Genomic DNA, 14,107 nt, shown 5'->3' on the forward strand with positions numbered 1-14,107 from the left:
CAGTTTTATAAATATTTTACGAAATAGACACAAGTAAATGAACCTACATTATATGGGTGAATGATCGAAGCCGAATATGCCCCTTTTGCTTGGTAGCCTAAGAATTAGTAAACCGATCTACTAATTGACGCGAATCCTAAAGATAGATCTATTGGGCCTAACGAACCCCATCCAAAGTACCGGATGCTTTAGTACTTCGATGTTGTTTTATTATGTTCGAAGGATTTCTCGGAATGATATGGGATATTCTTATATGCATCTTGTTAATGTCGGTTACCAGGTGTTCAATCCATATGAATGAAATTTTTGTCTCTATGCATGGGACGTTTATTTATGAGAACTGAAAATGAAAATCTTGTGGTCTATTAAAATGATAGAAATGATTATTTATGTTAAACTAATGAACTCACCAACCTTTTGGTTGACACTTTAAAGCATGTTTATTCTCAGGTATGAAAGAAATCTTCCGCTGTGCATTTGCTCATTTTAGAGACATTACTTGGAGTCATTCATGACATATTTCAAAAGACGTTGCATTCGAGTCGTTGAGTTCATCAAGATTATTATTAAGTCAATTATAGTTAAATATATTATGAAGTGGTAGGCATGCCATCAACTTTTGATGTAATGAAAGTTTGTCTTTTAAAAACGAATGCAATATTTGTAAAATGTATCATATAGAGGTCAAGTACCTCGCGATGTAACCAAATGTAATGTATTCGTCCAGGTGAATTAGGACGGGTCTCTACAGGTTTACCATACACGAAGCAAAACTAAAAAAGAACAGGAAATTGCCAAAGGTTTTGCTGAATTACCTTTTTATATTCCGGATTTTGAATATATTAAGAAAGAAGAAGATACGATGGGTGAACCAGCGGAAGGTCAATCCATGGAAGCAATGATGAAAGCCACGAGGGTTGGTAATGGACATGCCATCAGACAACCGGTAGTTACCACAGATTTTGAGGTTAAGGGGCAGATTCTGAATATGATAACTCACCAGTGCCAGTTCAGGGGTACACCGAAAGAGGATGCATTCGAGCATCTTCGAAACTTCAAAAGCATCTGTAATTTGTTCAAGATTGCTCAAGTTGCGGATACTGTTATCTATTTGAAGGTCTTCCCTTGGTCTTTGAAAGATGACGCAAAAGACTGGTTAGAATCATTGCCCGAGGGTGAAATTGATAGTTGGCCTACAATAGAAGATAAATTTCTGCAGCGTTTCTTTCCAGCTTCAAAGGCTGCGAAACTACAAAGTGACATTAATCACTTTGTTCAGATATCCAATGAAACACTCTATGATGCATGGACCCGGTTCGGTAAAATGCTTCGAAATTGTCCTCAACACGGGTTGAAAAATTTTCATAATGTCCAAATTTTCTATAAGGGTGGTTCGTGTAACAACCCAACCCGATAACCGACCATAAACAGTCCCCAAAAAAAAATTTTAAAAGCTGCTGGACAGGGGAGTGCGCGGCGCGCATCCCCTGTAGTGCGCGGCGCGCACAGATCACTCCAGCTTCTGTCCGAACTGTTTTTAACACAAAAAAAGATGGACCACTTCCCGACATTTTTAGACCGAACGCTTTTCACAACAAACTTATATATGTAAAACTAACACGAATCAAACATAAAAATGATGTTTTACAAGCGGGGCCCACACGACCCAAAATACAAGTTTGATACAAGTTTAGAGTTTCGACCACCAAAAAGTTTAAGTTCCAAACTACACAATGAGCATGGCGTTTGGGATTAAACTACCCAACTACCGGTCAAACTCCAAGAGCTACTAAAGCCAAAAGCGTCCCCTAGCATCAAGCGGGATCTCTAGTCCAATACGATGCCCTTACCCTTGTCCAAAACCGAACCTATAAAATGGTAAACAACGAGAGGGTAAGCAAAGCTTAGTGAATGCAATAATTATACGAATACATATATAATTATACCTACTTGCATACACTTACACAAACCGCAAACATGCTAGCAATACAATTAGCTTATCGTCACATTAACAAGCTATAATCTCCAATACCACAAGCTAGCAACAACCGCATAATAATATAACTCAAAATGATATAATATGCTTACAACACAAGTAACCATGGTCGACCAATAGTACAAGAGAACGGCGCTCGCGAAAACGCCATCGGTGTTCATAACATCCATTAGGGCACTTAACACCTCGCACCACTAACCCCTAGGGTGGCACCTTAACACCTCGGCACATCACCCCGAGTGGCATCTTAACACCTCGATGCAACACTCATTATTTTACAGAGTGCTGTCTTAACACCTCGACACTACACTCCTAGGTGGCATCTTAACACCTCGATGCTACACCCGAGTGGCATCTTAACACCTCGATGCTACACCCTTCACGTGAAACGTGGTGTCTTAACACCTCGACACTACACCTTTCACGCTACAACAAATAGATACATTATATACATACGCATATAATTATTCCACTCACCTTAACAATTAGATGACGATTTCAACCTCCACAAGCTTCAAAGCAAAGTACCTAATATAATAAGTACTTGATCAACACACAAGCTAAGTGGACTCAATACTAACACTTACACATGAGCATTTAATGACTTAATGTATTAAATCGACCATTTATACCAAAACCGCCCAATTAAAGTCAAGACCACCACTAATCACTTAAAAGCTAGTGATTAAGGTCCAACAACACCAACTAATACATAATTAGGGTAATTCATACCCATCTTTCCAAACTAGGTCAATTTATTACCCAAATAACCATTTTAAGACAACACACCCATTTCGGGTCATCCACTAACTAACCAACACCCATTTAATAAATAACTAGGTGTGTTAGCAATTAACTCACCAATTAGGGTTCATAAACATCATTTAATACTTTGAAACCCTAGACTAGTCACCAATTAGTATTCAAGACTCAATTTTACCCAAGAACACCCAAAATCACCAATAATGGGTTTTGTGTTCATCATTTACTCAAACCCTAACCCTTACACTAAATCAAAGTAAGGAAAATAAAATTAGAACATACCACAACTACCACAACGAAGCTAGAGATAAGATGAACGACTTTAATGCTTGAACTTTAACCCAAAACAAGCTCCTTCCTCTTGGATTTAAGCTTTCTCTCTCAAAAATCACAATCTCTCTCTAGAATTAAAGTTAAAGTGATAAGGTTGTTGATAATGGAGTAATGGTGCTCCATAAACTGACCTATCTGTCTTTAACCCGTCCATAAGTGAATTTACCAAAATGCCCATCAAAATATCTGATTTAAAAAGCTGGAACCCGGCTACAGTAAGGGTGCGCGGCGCGCTCCCTTTAGTGTGCGCGGCGCGCACTAGGCTCAGCTCACTCAGTGACTTCTGTTTAACTGCACAACATCACCCACACTCTATGTAACATATTTACACTGCTGTACAAACTAATTAGGGTCTTACAACTCTCCCCAACTTAGATTGGATCACGTCCTCGTGATCCGCACCAAACACTAGAAGTTAAACACTCTACCTTGAACATTTCCGTCTCCAATGCGGAATTACACTTGTAGCAATCACTCATCAGGGTTCTCACTTCGTACACTAACGCATCATAATACAACAACCGTACTTCACACTTCCATTCGATCAAAATTCTCACCACTCACTCGGAAATACACCGTGAAAACATCATAATATATCTTTCCAAAAGCCATAGCACTCCATCATTTCACGATATCGGGTAATCAACCCACGATACCCAATAACTACAACCGTTTGCTCTTACGCCGAGTATCCAAACTCGTACCCTACACTCCACAATCGTCCTAAAAGTAGTACAATCCACCGACAATCATTGTCGTCACGCCTATCAATCGTGGAATATTTGGGAATCATCCCGACACTTTTCGAAAATCTCTCGTATCCCTCTATCGGGAACTTCGCCATACCGTCTCACGTCGCTAACTACCTTCGCAATTAACTCCAAAGTCCAACTTGGGACTTTTTTGAAGACCATCGAAGCTTTCCTTTCCTAAATGAGCGACACCCGTTCGCTCATCACGTCTACTAGATAGGAACTTTTCCGCATTCTCCGGCGTTGGTCATACTAAATAATCCTTCCAAGGACTCGCTATAAGATATTCGAACCTCGGTCTTTCAAATCATTTGAGTGTCAACGCTCACTAAACATCACACTATACCACCGTCGTAAATTCGAGTTTCTCACCGGTACCCAAAATCAAAGCAATCACATCATCGAGGTCAAAAGTTACACTAGTAGGTATAAGGAGGCACCTGACGTTGTGTTATCCAACTCCGATTACTAACACCGAGTCTCCCAGACTCGACCCTTACGGGGTCTACTCCTGATGTCACACGTCACCTAACTACACGCGGTCACACAAATCTAACGAACCTTACGGCTCGACACCCATGACTTCCTAGCGGCACCTGCTAGTCACTATCCACCTAGGCCGCATAGCTAGTCTACTTATATTCCATCTCAACACTAAGGAGGCGCTTGGAACACCAAGGCTTACACCTTTCCAACTTGGTCCTAACCATTAACCCGATTACCTACATACATAAGGATAGTTAACCACCAAGACTCTACTCGCACGCGAACGCGATTAACGGAAATGCCTCTAGAACGGCACACCGCGTACAACCCCAAAATCATAAAAGAAAAGAGTGGCCGTCAAGAGCGTACAACACTCGCCACACAATCACAAAACCACCATTGAAATCGAATCGTCAATTAATCATTAATTCGAAGATTATTCCAATAACTAAATACACACTTGCACGAATTCCGAAACGTGCAATACACACAACATCCGAAGTCTATAATGATCACTTAGAATACGTGAAGTCGTCACGTATTCTTCCAACTTCTCTAGGCAATCATTCTCTAAGAGTCAACATTAATAACCAAATTGTCACCCGCAATTTACTAAAGTCCACAATTCTGAGTACAAAGTTTGCTCAATCCCTTATATCGGGAAGAACTTAACCGATCTCGTGCCAAGATATCAATCCCCTAGCGTACCCTTACCAAGTACAATGCTAAAAACCACCAAGTCTCAACCTAATGTCAACAACCCAAAAGATGAAGGCCAAGTAAAAATGAATCCTTACGGATAACACCTTCCACCTAACACCCCTCTTAGTACACATACACATCTAATACGCATCTACCACAAGTATTTGATCAGAACACAGCTATTGTATCAATAGTCACACAACATGGTCCTCATGACCGAACCACCGGCGTATACAACCAGTAGTTTTCAATACTAACAATAAGAAGGTTATTCAATACAAAACTCAAGGTGTACAAAAACGGCTATCGTGATATATCCGTAGTGCGCAAAAATGGCTATTGCAACACTACCAACAATATGTGTGTGAAACACGGCTACCGCACTATTAATACCAATGTGTGAGTAAAACCGACTATTACTCACAACCATTCGTAAATATACAAGTAACGGTTCTTCCCGAGAGCCGCTTGCCATCCATCACAACCAAGGGTGGTAACGAAGAGTTAATCCTTCCGGATATCCCTCATCACCTATCACAAGTCAAACGCGGTCAACAGAGAGATGACCCCAAATAAACACATGTATCTAATTTCCTCGTAGTACACAAAATGGCTATTTTGTAACTACTACCCAAAGTATACGACAATGAGGCATCGTACCCTTTCTCAAATCCCATTACGCTTCCTCGGTAGGAATATAAATCCTAATAAAGTCGACACAATTTCTTTGATGTAACACTACCAACTTCCCAACGTAGAACCTCGTTCCTAAATCAAATCGTCAAGATTACAAAGTCAAACGATTTCGCCATTTACCGTCGTACACGACCATACTTGGCGTCGGTCCCTCTTCCTGAATTCTCGAGAGCTCAATTCGATAATAATAAATACTAACGTCTACTGTCACCCGATTGCGCCACTAAAGTGATGACACAATGTCAACATAACACGTATCCTTTTAGAATGAAATTACCGCTACCCGCAAGGTAGACTTTTCCATCTATCAAATCCTTTCTACCCGTTACCACTACGAAAGCATCCGGTCAACGATACACACATGCTCTCAAGGGTTTCACCCACTTCACTACAAACGCGAACACGCGCTCACAACCTAACGCCAAAGTTCGTTCTCATGGCTTAGTGGATTCATTTACCGTATCACTAAGAAATGCTTGATTGCACCAAGTCTTACGCCCTCGTCCGTCAATACAAATGTCATCATAGGGTGTTTCCATTAGGAATGTCACCCGCATCAATACTACGTATTACCACTATGCATTCGTCCCCAGGGAGCGTTTCCACGAGTCAACGACTCAGGCGCTACCCTGGTGCACTATCATCAAAACCATCAACAAACCGAATCTTTACCGAGTTCACTTGAGTCTAAATAGATCTCGAAGCAAAGTTTAAGTCCCTAATACATACACGAATCCATCGGCACAAATAAACAATAATAAGGCATATTTGTACCAAAGACGAAAATACCTGAAACATCATCGTTGGACCCTTGCGCTCTACTGATCATCAGATAGTCACGCTCTAACCTCCTAACCCGATCTACAAACGATTCGGAACATTTCGACTTACGGTGTCCCTTCTTTTGGCAAATAAAGCACTTGATCGTGCTTAAAGGTACACTCGTACAATCCCGTGCAAAATGACCTCGTCCTCTACACCGAAAGCACGTAGGCCCATAACCTGTCTTACTCCTCTTCTTCACTTTTTCAACACCTCCGGGCGTACTTATCGCCCTTTTACTAGGAGCACCTCTTGATTCTAACTTTCTCTTACCCAAAGAGTGATCAGCAAATTTTGAAGCATGAGATTCAATCCCCATAGTTGCTCCTTCGTCACCGTCACCTTGAGGTTTAGGAAACCTCTTTTCTAACTCTTCCTTCACGACCTTAGGCACTCGGTCTCGAACCATCTTGGTCACTATTCCCTCGAACGACTCTTGGAGAACTTGCTTAACCTTGTTGGCGAAAATCAAGATATAGCGTTCGAACTCCGCCTCAATCCTTAATGTTAACTCATCCTTCCCCTCATGAATAGGCGCGTCCGTTCCGGTTCCATCTTCCGTCTTCATTCTAAAGAATGCATATAGATTAAACAACGAAACGAAAAGGAACAACATACATATACCACACCGCCCCATCTTGGTTGATACTCGTCGTACATTGCTTGTTTGACACGTCTTGAACCCGTAACAATGGTAGCTAATCATTGTTACGCGAGCACGTCGCATTAACTTGCTAGTACAACGTCTATCTCGCTTGATGATTGCTAAAACAACACAAAACGATTAGTGCAAGGTTAGTTCACATAGACCTAAGCACTAACCAAATCCCCGGTCCGACCCGTCTCCTACAAGTCCCGCAAAAAGCGCATACACATTAAAGTCTAAGTCTAGGCACCTATCTCAAGTCGCCTAAATCCCTTAGACCATGCTCTGATACCACTTGTAACAACCCAACCCGATAACCGACCATAAACAGTCCCAAAAAAAAAAAAATTAAAAGCTGCTGGACAAGGGAGTGCGCGGCGCGCATCCCCTGTAGTGCGCGGCGCGCACAGAGCACTCCAGCTTCTGTCCGAACTGTTTTTAACACACAAAAAGATGGACCACTTCCCGACATTTTTAGACCGAACGCTTTTCACAACAAACTTATATATGTAAAACTAACACGAATCAAACATAAAAATGATGTTTTACAAGCGGGGCCCACACGACCCAAAATACAAGTTTAATACAAGTTTAGAGTTTCGACCACCAAAAAGTTTAAGTTCCAAACTACACAATGAGCATGGCGTTTGGGATTAAACTACCCAACTACCGGTCAAACTCCAAGAGCTTCTAAAGCCAAAAGCGTCCCCTAGCATCAAGCGGGATCTCTAGTCCAATACGATGCCCTTACCCTTGTCCAAAACCGAACCTATAAAATGGTAAACAACGAGAGGGTAAGCAAAGCTTAGTGAATGCAATAATTATACGAATACATATATAATTATACCTACTTGCATACACTTACACAAATTTCAAACATGCTAGCAACACAATTAGCTTATCGTCACATTAACAAGCTATAATCTCCAATACCACAAGCTAGCAACAACCGCATAATAATATAACTCGAAATGATATAATATGCTTACAACACAAGTAACCATGGTCGACCAATAGTACAAGGGAACGGCGCTCCCGAAAACGCCATCTGTGTTCATAACATCCATTAGGGCACTTAACACCTCGCACCACTAACCCCTAGGGTGGCACCTTAACACCTCGGCACATCACCCCGAGTGGCATCTTAACACCTCGATGCAACACTCATTATTTTACGGAGTGGTGTCTTAACACCTCGACACTACACTCCTAGGTGGCATCTTAACACCTCGATGCTACACCCGAGTGGCATCTTAACACCTCGATGCTACACCCTTCACGTGAAACGTGGTGTCTTAACACCTCGACACTACACCTTTCACGCTACAACAAATAGATACATTATATACATACGCATATAATTATTCCACTCACCTTAACAATTAGATGACGATTTCAACCTCCACAAGCTTCAAAGCAAAGTACCTAATATAATAAGTACTTGATCAACACACAAGCTAAGTGGACTCAATACTAACACTTACACATGAGCATTTAATGACTTAATGTATTAAATCGCCCATTTATACCAAAACCGCCTAATTAAAGTCAAGACCACCACTAATCACTTAAAAGCTAGTGATTAAGGTCCAACAACACCAACTAATACATAATTAGGGTAATTCATACCCATCTTTCCAAACTAGGTCAATTTATTACCCAAATAATCATTTTAAGACAACACACCCATTTCGGGTCATCCACTAACTAACCAACACCCATTTACTAAATAACTAGGTGTGTTAGCAATTAACTCACCAATTAGGGTTCATAAACATCATTTAATACTTTGAAACCCTAGACTAGTCACCAATTAGTATTCAAGACTCAATTTTACCCAAGAACACCCAAAATCACCAATAATGGGTTTTGTGTTCATTATTTACTCAAACCCTAACCCTTACACTAAATCAAAGTAAGGAAAATAAAATTAGAACATACCACAACTACCACAACGAAGCTAGAGATAAGATGAACGACTTTAATGCTTGAACTTTAACCCAAAACAAGCTCCTTCCTCTTGGATTTAAGCTTTCTCTCTCAAAAATCACAATCTCTCTCTAGAATTAAAGTTAAAGTGATAAGGTTGTTGATAATGAAGTAATGGTGCTCCACAAACTGACCTATCTGTCTTTAACCCGTCCATAAGTGAATTTACCAAAATGCCCATCAAAATATCTGATTTAAAAAGCTGGAACCCGGCTACAGTAAGGGTGCGCGGCGCGCTCCCTTTAGTGTGCGCGGCGCGCACTAGGCTCAGCTCACTCAGTGACTTCTGTTTAACTGCACAACATCACCCACACTCTATGTAACATATTTACACTGCTGTACAAACTGATTAGGGTCTTACAGTTCGTTAATGAAAATGACTCCGGATGAAGCTTACAACATCATCTCCGAAACAGCTACGCACTCTTATGATTGGCATCAAGAGATGGATGTTTCTCGATCGTCTCGTGTCGCTAGTACCGAAACTAGTGACGAACTCGCTTCAGTTAAAGCTCAACTTGCAATCATTAAATGACATATGGAATCTATGACTAAACAGATATACGCTATGAAAGTTGGTTGTGAGTTATGTCAGGGACCACATCTTACGAAAGATTGTGATCAAACATCGATGGAGGAGCAAGCTAATTACTTGGATTATGTGAAAAGGGTGATTTTGTCCTTAGTGAATTTCTGGGTGGAAAGCAATTTTCAACCAAGCGGGTAATACGGGTGGTAATAATTATCAAGGAGGAAATCAAGTGTTTCAAGGTAACCAAAAGACCTATCTGTATAGGCCGCCTGGGTTCAATAACAGAAATCAACAACCACCAAGGAATTTTCAGCAACCAATTTAACCCATTCAACAGCCAGTCGATAAGATGCCTCCATTAGAAGAGTTGTTAAGGGGCTTTATCATGAAGACAGACGAGAGTATTATTACTTTGAGACAGGATAGTGATTCAACAAAGTAGCAAGTTAGGAGTCAGCAGGCCTCGATTCAGAATTTGGAACGGGATGTGGGGCGTATAGCTCAATCGTTATCGAAGAGACCACCGGGTGCTCTCTCGTCTAATACGCAAAGCAATCCGAATAATAAAGGGCTGACTCGAAATGAGCATGTGAATGCTATAACCACCCGAAGTGGTTTGACTATTAACGAGGAGACTCTGAAGTCTCCTCCTATTATTTCTCCTACTGTTTTGCAGGTACCAAATGATGAGGAGCCAAAGGATGTTGAACCTAAGAATGATGAACCAAAGGTTCAAGAGCAAAAGAAAGATGATCCACCAGAGATCATAACCAAGCCACCGCTGAAAGTGTACAAAGCACCGATCCCTTATCCTAAAGCTTTGAATAAAGATAAGCTGGTGAGTCAGTATAAGAAGTTTTTGGATATGATCAATCAAATCAGCATCAACATGCCGCTTGCGGAAGTTATAAAAGGGATGCCCAACTACGGGAAGTTTTTAAAGGACCTAATCTCTTCGAAAGGTAAATATCAAGAGGTGTCGGCCACGTTCCTTAATGAGGCGTGTTCGGCCATTTTGCAAAAGCAAAAGATTCCTCCAAAATTGGGAGACCCGGGTAGCTTTATCATCCCTTGTTTGTTGGGGGATTCGGTAGTGTACGATGCACTAGCGGATTTGGGGGCAAGTGTTAACTTAATGCCCTATTCGTTGTACTCGAAAGTTTACCTAGGAGACTTAAAATCGACAAGAATGGGGATCCGTTTGGATAACCATTCTTTTGACACACCCATAGGTATTGCTGAAGACTTGATAGTAAGAGTGAACAACCCTTGTTCGAATAGGGAAACATTAGTCTTTCCGGCCGATTTTGTGATTCCTGAGATGAAAGAGGACACCAAAGTACCAATCATTATAGGTCGCCCTTTCCTAAACACCGCGGATGCTATCATCCATGTCCAACAAAATCAACTTAGCATAGGTGTAGGTGATGAAAGAGTGATTTTCCATATAGACAAAGCCATGAAATAACCCAAGTCCACCAATGATACTTGTTGGTTAAGATTCCAATCATAATATTCAAAGGTTAATCACTTTGTTTTGATGATGACACACAAGAGATAAGTGATTAGTCATATGTAGGACGACATGGGTTCATAAGCCTAAACTATCTCTAGCAAAAGACCAATACATAAGTAATTATCTTGGTAAAAATGTTATGCGACTGCACTACGGTCGACCGTGAAACTGACCGTGTATGTCATGTACCAACGTATTCAAGTTTTTCTAAAACTGTCAATCTACGGCTAACCTCACGGACGACCGCAGCTCGACCGCAGTTTTCTCTATTACCAAAATCATCCACTTTAAGTTAGACCACTTTGAGGCATCTATAATTTGCAAAACCTTTTTAAACATACTTATAATAGTTGTCCTTTTTGATCTCAAAAGAGTTTTGAACCATAAGAGGTTAAGTTTTACTAATCACACCTAATGACATTTTAAGCCAAATTTAGATTAAACACACAAGTGTTATATCTTTTCATTCTAGTACACAATGTCATTTAAACATACTAATAATGGTCATTAAAGTCCCAATTAAAAAATTGCCCTCCCATTAGTTTTATGTACCATTGTATGTTTGTAAATGTAATTAGTCCAAGCTAGTCAAGGCTGTAACAAAGATCATTAATTTTTAACTAGACTCAAACTAGTTCATTTGAGATGCAACAATATTCCAAAGGATAAGATACTCCCATAAGCAAAATGACAAGTAATTAAGAAAGGGTGATGAAGATTTTGGAAGATAATGATTTGTCAAGAGACAAAATTCTGCAATTACCTCTTTAGGTAATCAATGACAAATGGTCAAAGATTGAAGACTTTCTTCTTTAATGGACATGTCAACTTCCATGCTTATGTCCAAAACAAAAGGGGTAATGGGAATAATTTCAGAGATGATTGGCTTTTAGTTGTAGCTATTCAACAAGGGAAAATGACAATTTTCAAAGGACAAAAATGACCATAAGAATCAGATGTCAGAGGTACATGGTCGAACCACGGTCGACCGTGCAGCGAGCCGTGTAGCTTCCAGGCAGATTTATCTTTCCTATAAAAGCCAAGCCTTGAAGCATTTGAAGACTCACCTCTTGCACTTATATTTTCACATACTGACTGATATCATTCTCACAATTTAATTGTAATCTTTTAGAGTGATTCTAGCAAGAGTACTTGTAAGCTTAAGTTGTAAGTTTACTTGTAAACTATCTTCTTAAAGGGATCTAGAAGGTAGTTGTGTTTTTCACTAGGATAGTGCATTAAGATCTTGTGGTAAGAGCTATAGGTATTTGTGAAGTCTTCAAAGGGACGTAAGGGTTCACAAGTTGCGGCTTATCGAAGTGCTAGTGTTGTATCCGGACACTCCACCGAGTTTGGAGTATCATAGTGAAGAAAAATCTCAATTCGTAGAATTGAGGAGTGGATTAAGGAAGATTAGTTAACATCTTCTCGAACCACTATAAATCGTTATGTTTGTTCTCTCTTCCCTTATCTCTTTGATTACATTTATATATGCATGTATCTTGTTAGTACGATTTGAGAACAAACATTTCAAGTAACACTATATTAAGTTCAAGTTCAAGAAAAACTCAAAGAAATTTTTTTAAAATCGACTAAGTAACTATTCACCCCCTAGTTACTTACAATTAGTATCAGAGCAGTTGCTCTAAACGTTTTGTCAAAAATTACTAATTTGAAATTAAAACTAATTTTTGCAAATCTTAGAGTTTAAGATCATGGAACAAAAATTTGAGAACTTGAACTATAGTGAAGGATGCTCCATGCAAAGGCCTCCACTTCTTGAAAGTGAAGGATTTTGTTATTGAAAGCATCGATTTGAAACGTATGTCCGCTCCAAAGATATAGATTATTGGAACATTATTACTAAGGGTGATTATGTTCCATTTAAGTTTAGTGATGATAAGAAAACTAAAATATAAATCCCCGAGGATGAATGGACTAAGGAACACAAAGTTGATGTAGGTAAAAACTATGAGGCTAAAATGACCATTTTTAATGCTTTGCCTAGGAAAGAATATGAAAGAGTTTTTATGACGGGTAGTGCTAAAGAAATTTGGGATAGTATCATGGTTACCCATCATGGAAACCCGCAAAGTAATAGAAAATAAAGTAGAATTGCTTATAACTAAATATGAACAATTTGTTATTGAAGATTATGAAAAAATAGATAGTGCCTATACTAGATTTAACAATATTTGTTCAAGTTTAAAAGCTCTAGGTACAATCTACTCGGATAAGCAATATGTTCGAAAATTCTTAAGAGCCCTACCATCAAGATGGAGACCAAAAGTGACGGCTATTGACGAATCAAAGAATGCAGAAAAGTTAACTCTAGATGAACTCATTGGAAATCTCAAAGTACATGAGGTCATACTAGACAAAGATGATGAAGTAGAAAAGGCCAAGAGAGAAAAGAACAAGTCAATCGCTCTAAAGGCTAATATTCATGATGAATATGACATCAATGATGACGATGACGATATTCTAAATGATGATGAACAACTTGCATTCATTGTTCGCTCATTCAAGAAATTTTATCGAAGCCCGGGAAACCATGTTCGTCCTCCAATGGAACAAAAGAAAATGTCATTCAATCCCAAGAAAAAGTTTGTACGAAAATGCTTCGGGTACGGTGATCCAAACCACTTGATAAGTGAATGTCCTAAGAGAAAGAATGAAAAGGCGTTTCTTGGAGGTGCATGGGATGATGAAGAAAACGACACACAAAAAGAAGGAAAGGAAACGTGTCTCATGGCCATTGATATTCCAAGTAATGACGACAAGACATCGCAAGTCGGACAAACCGACTATGAGGTACTTTCAAATTCTTTTGAGTTTAGTTTTGACAACTTTGCTAAATTATGTGTCTTGAGTA

This window comes from Rutidosis leptorrhynchoides, chromosome 6, assembly GCF_046630445.1.
Source record: "Rutidosis leptorrhynchoides isolate AG116_Rl617_1_P2 chromosome 6, CSIRO_AGI_Rlap_v1, whole genome shotgun sequence".
NCBI classification, from domain to species: domain Eukaryota; kingdom Viridiplantae; phylum Streptophyta; class Magnoliopsida; order Asterales; family Asteraceae; genus Rutidosis; species Rutidosis leptorrhynchoides.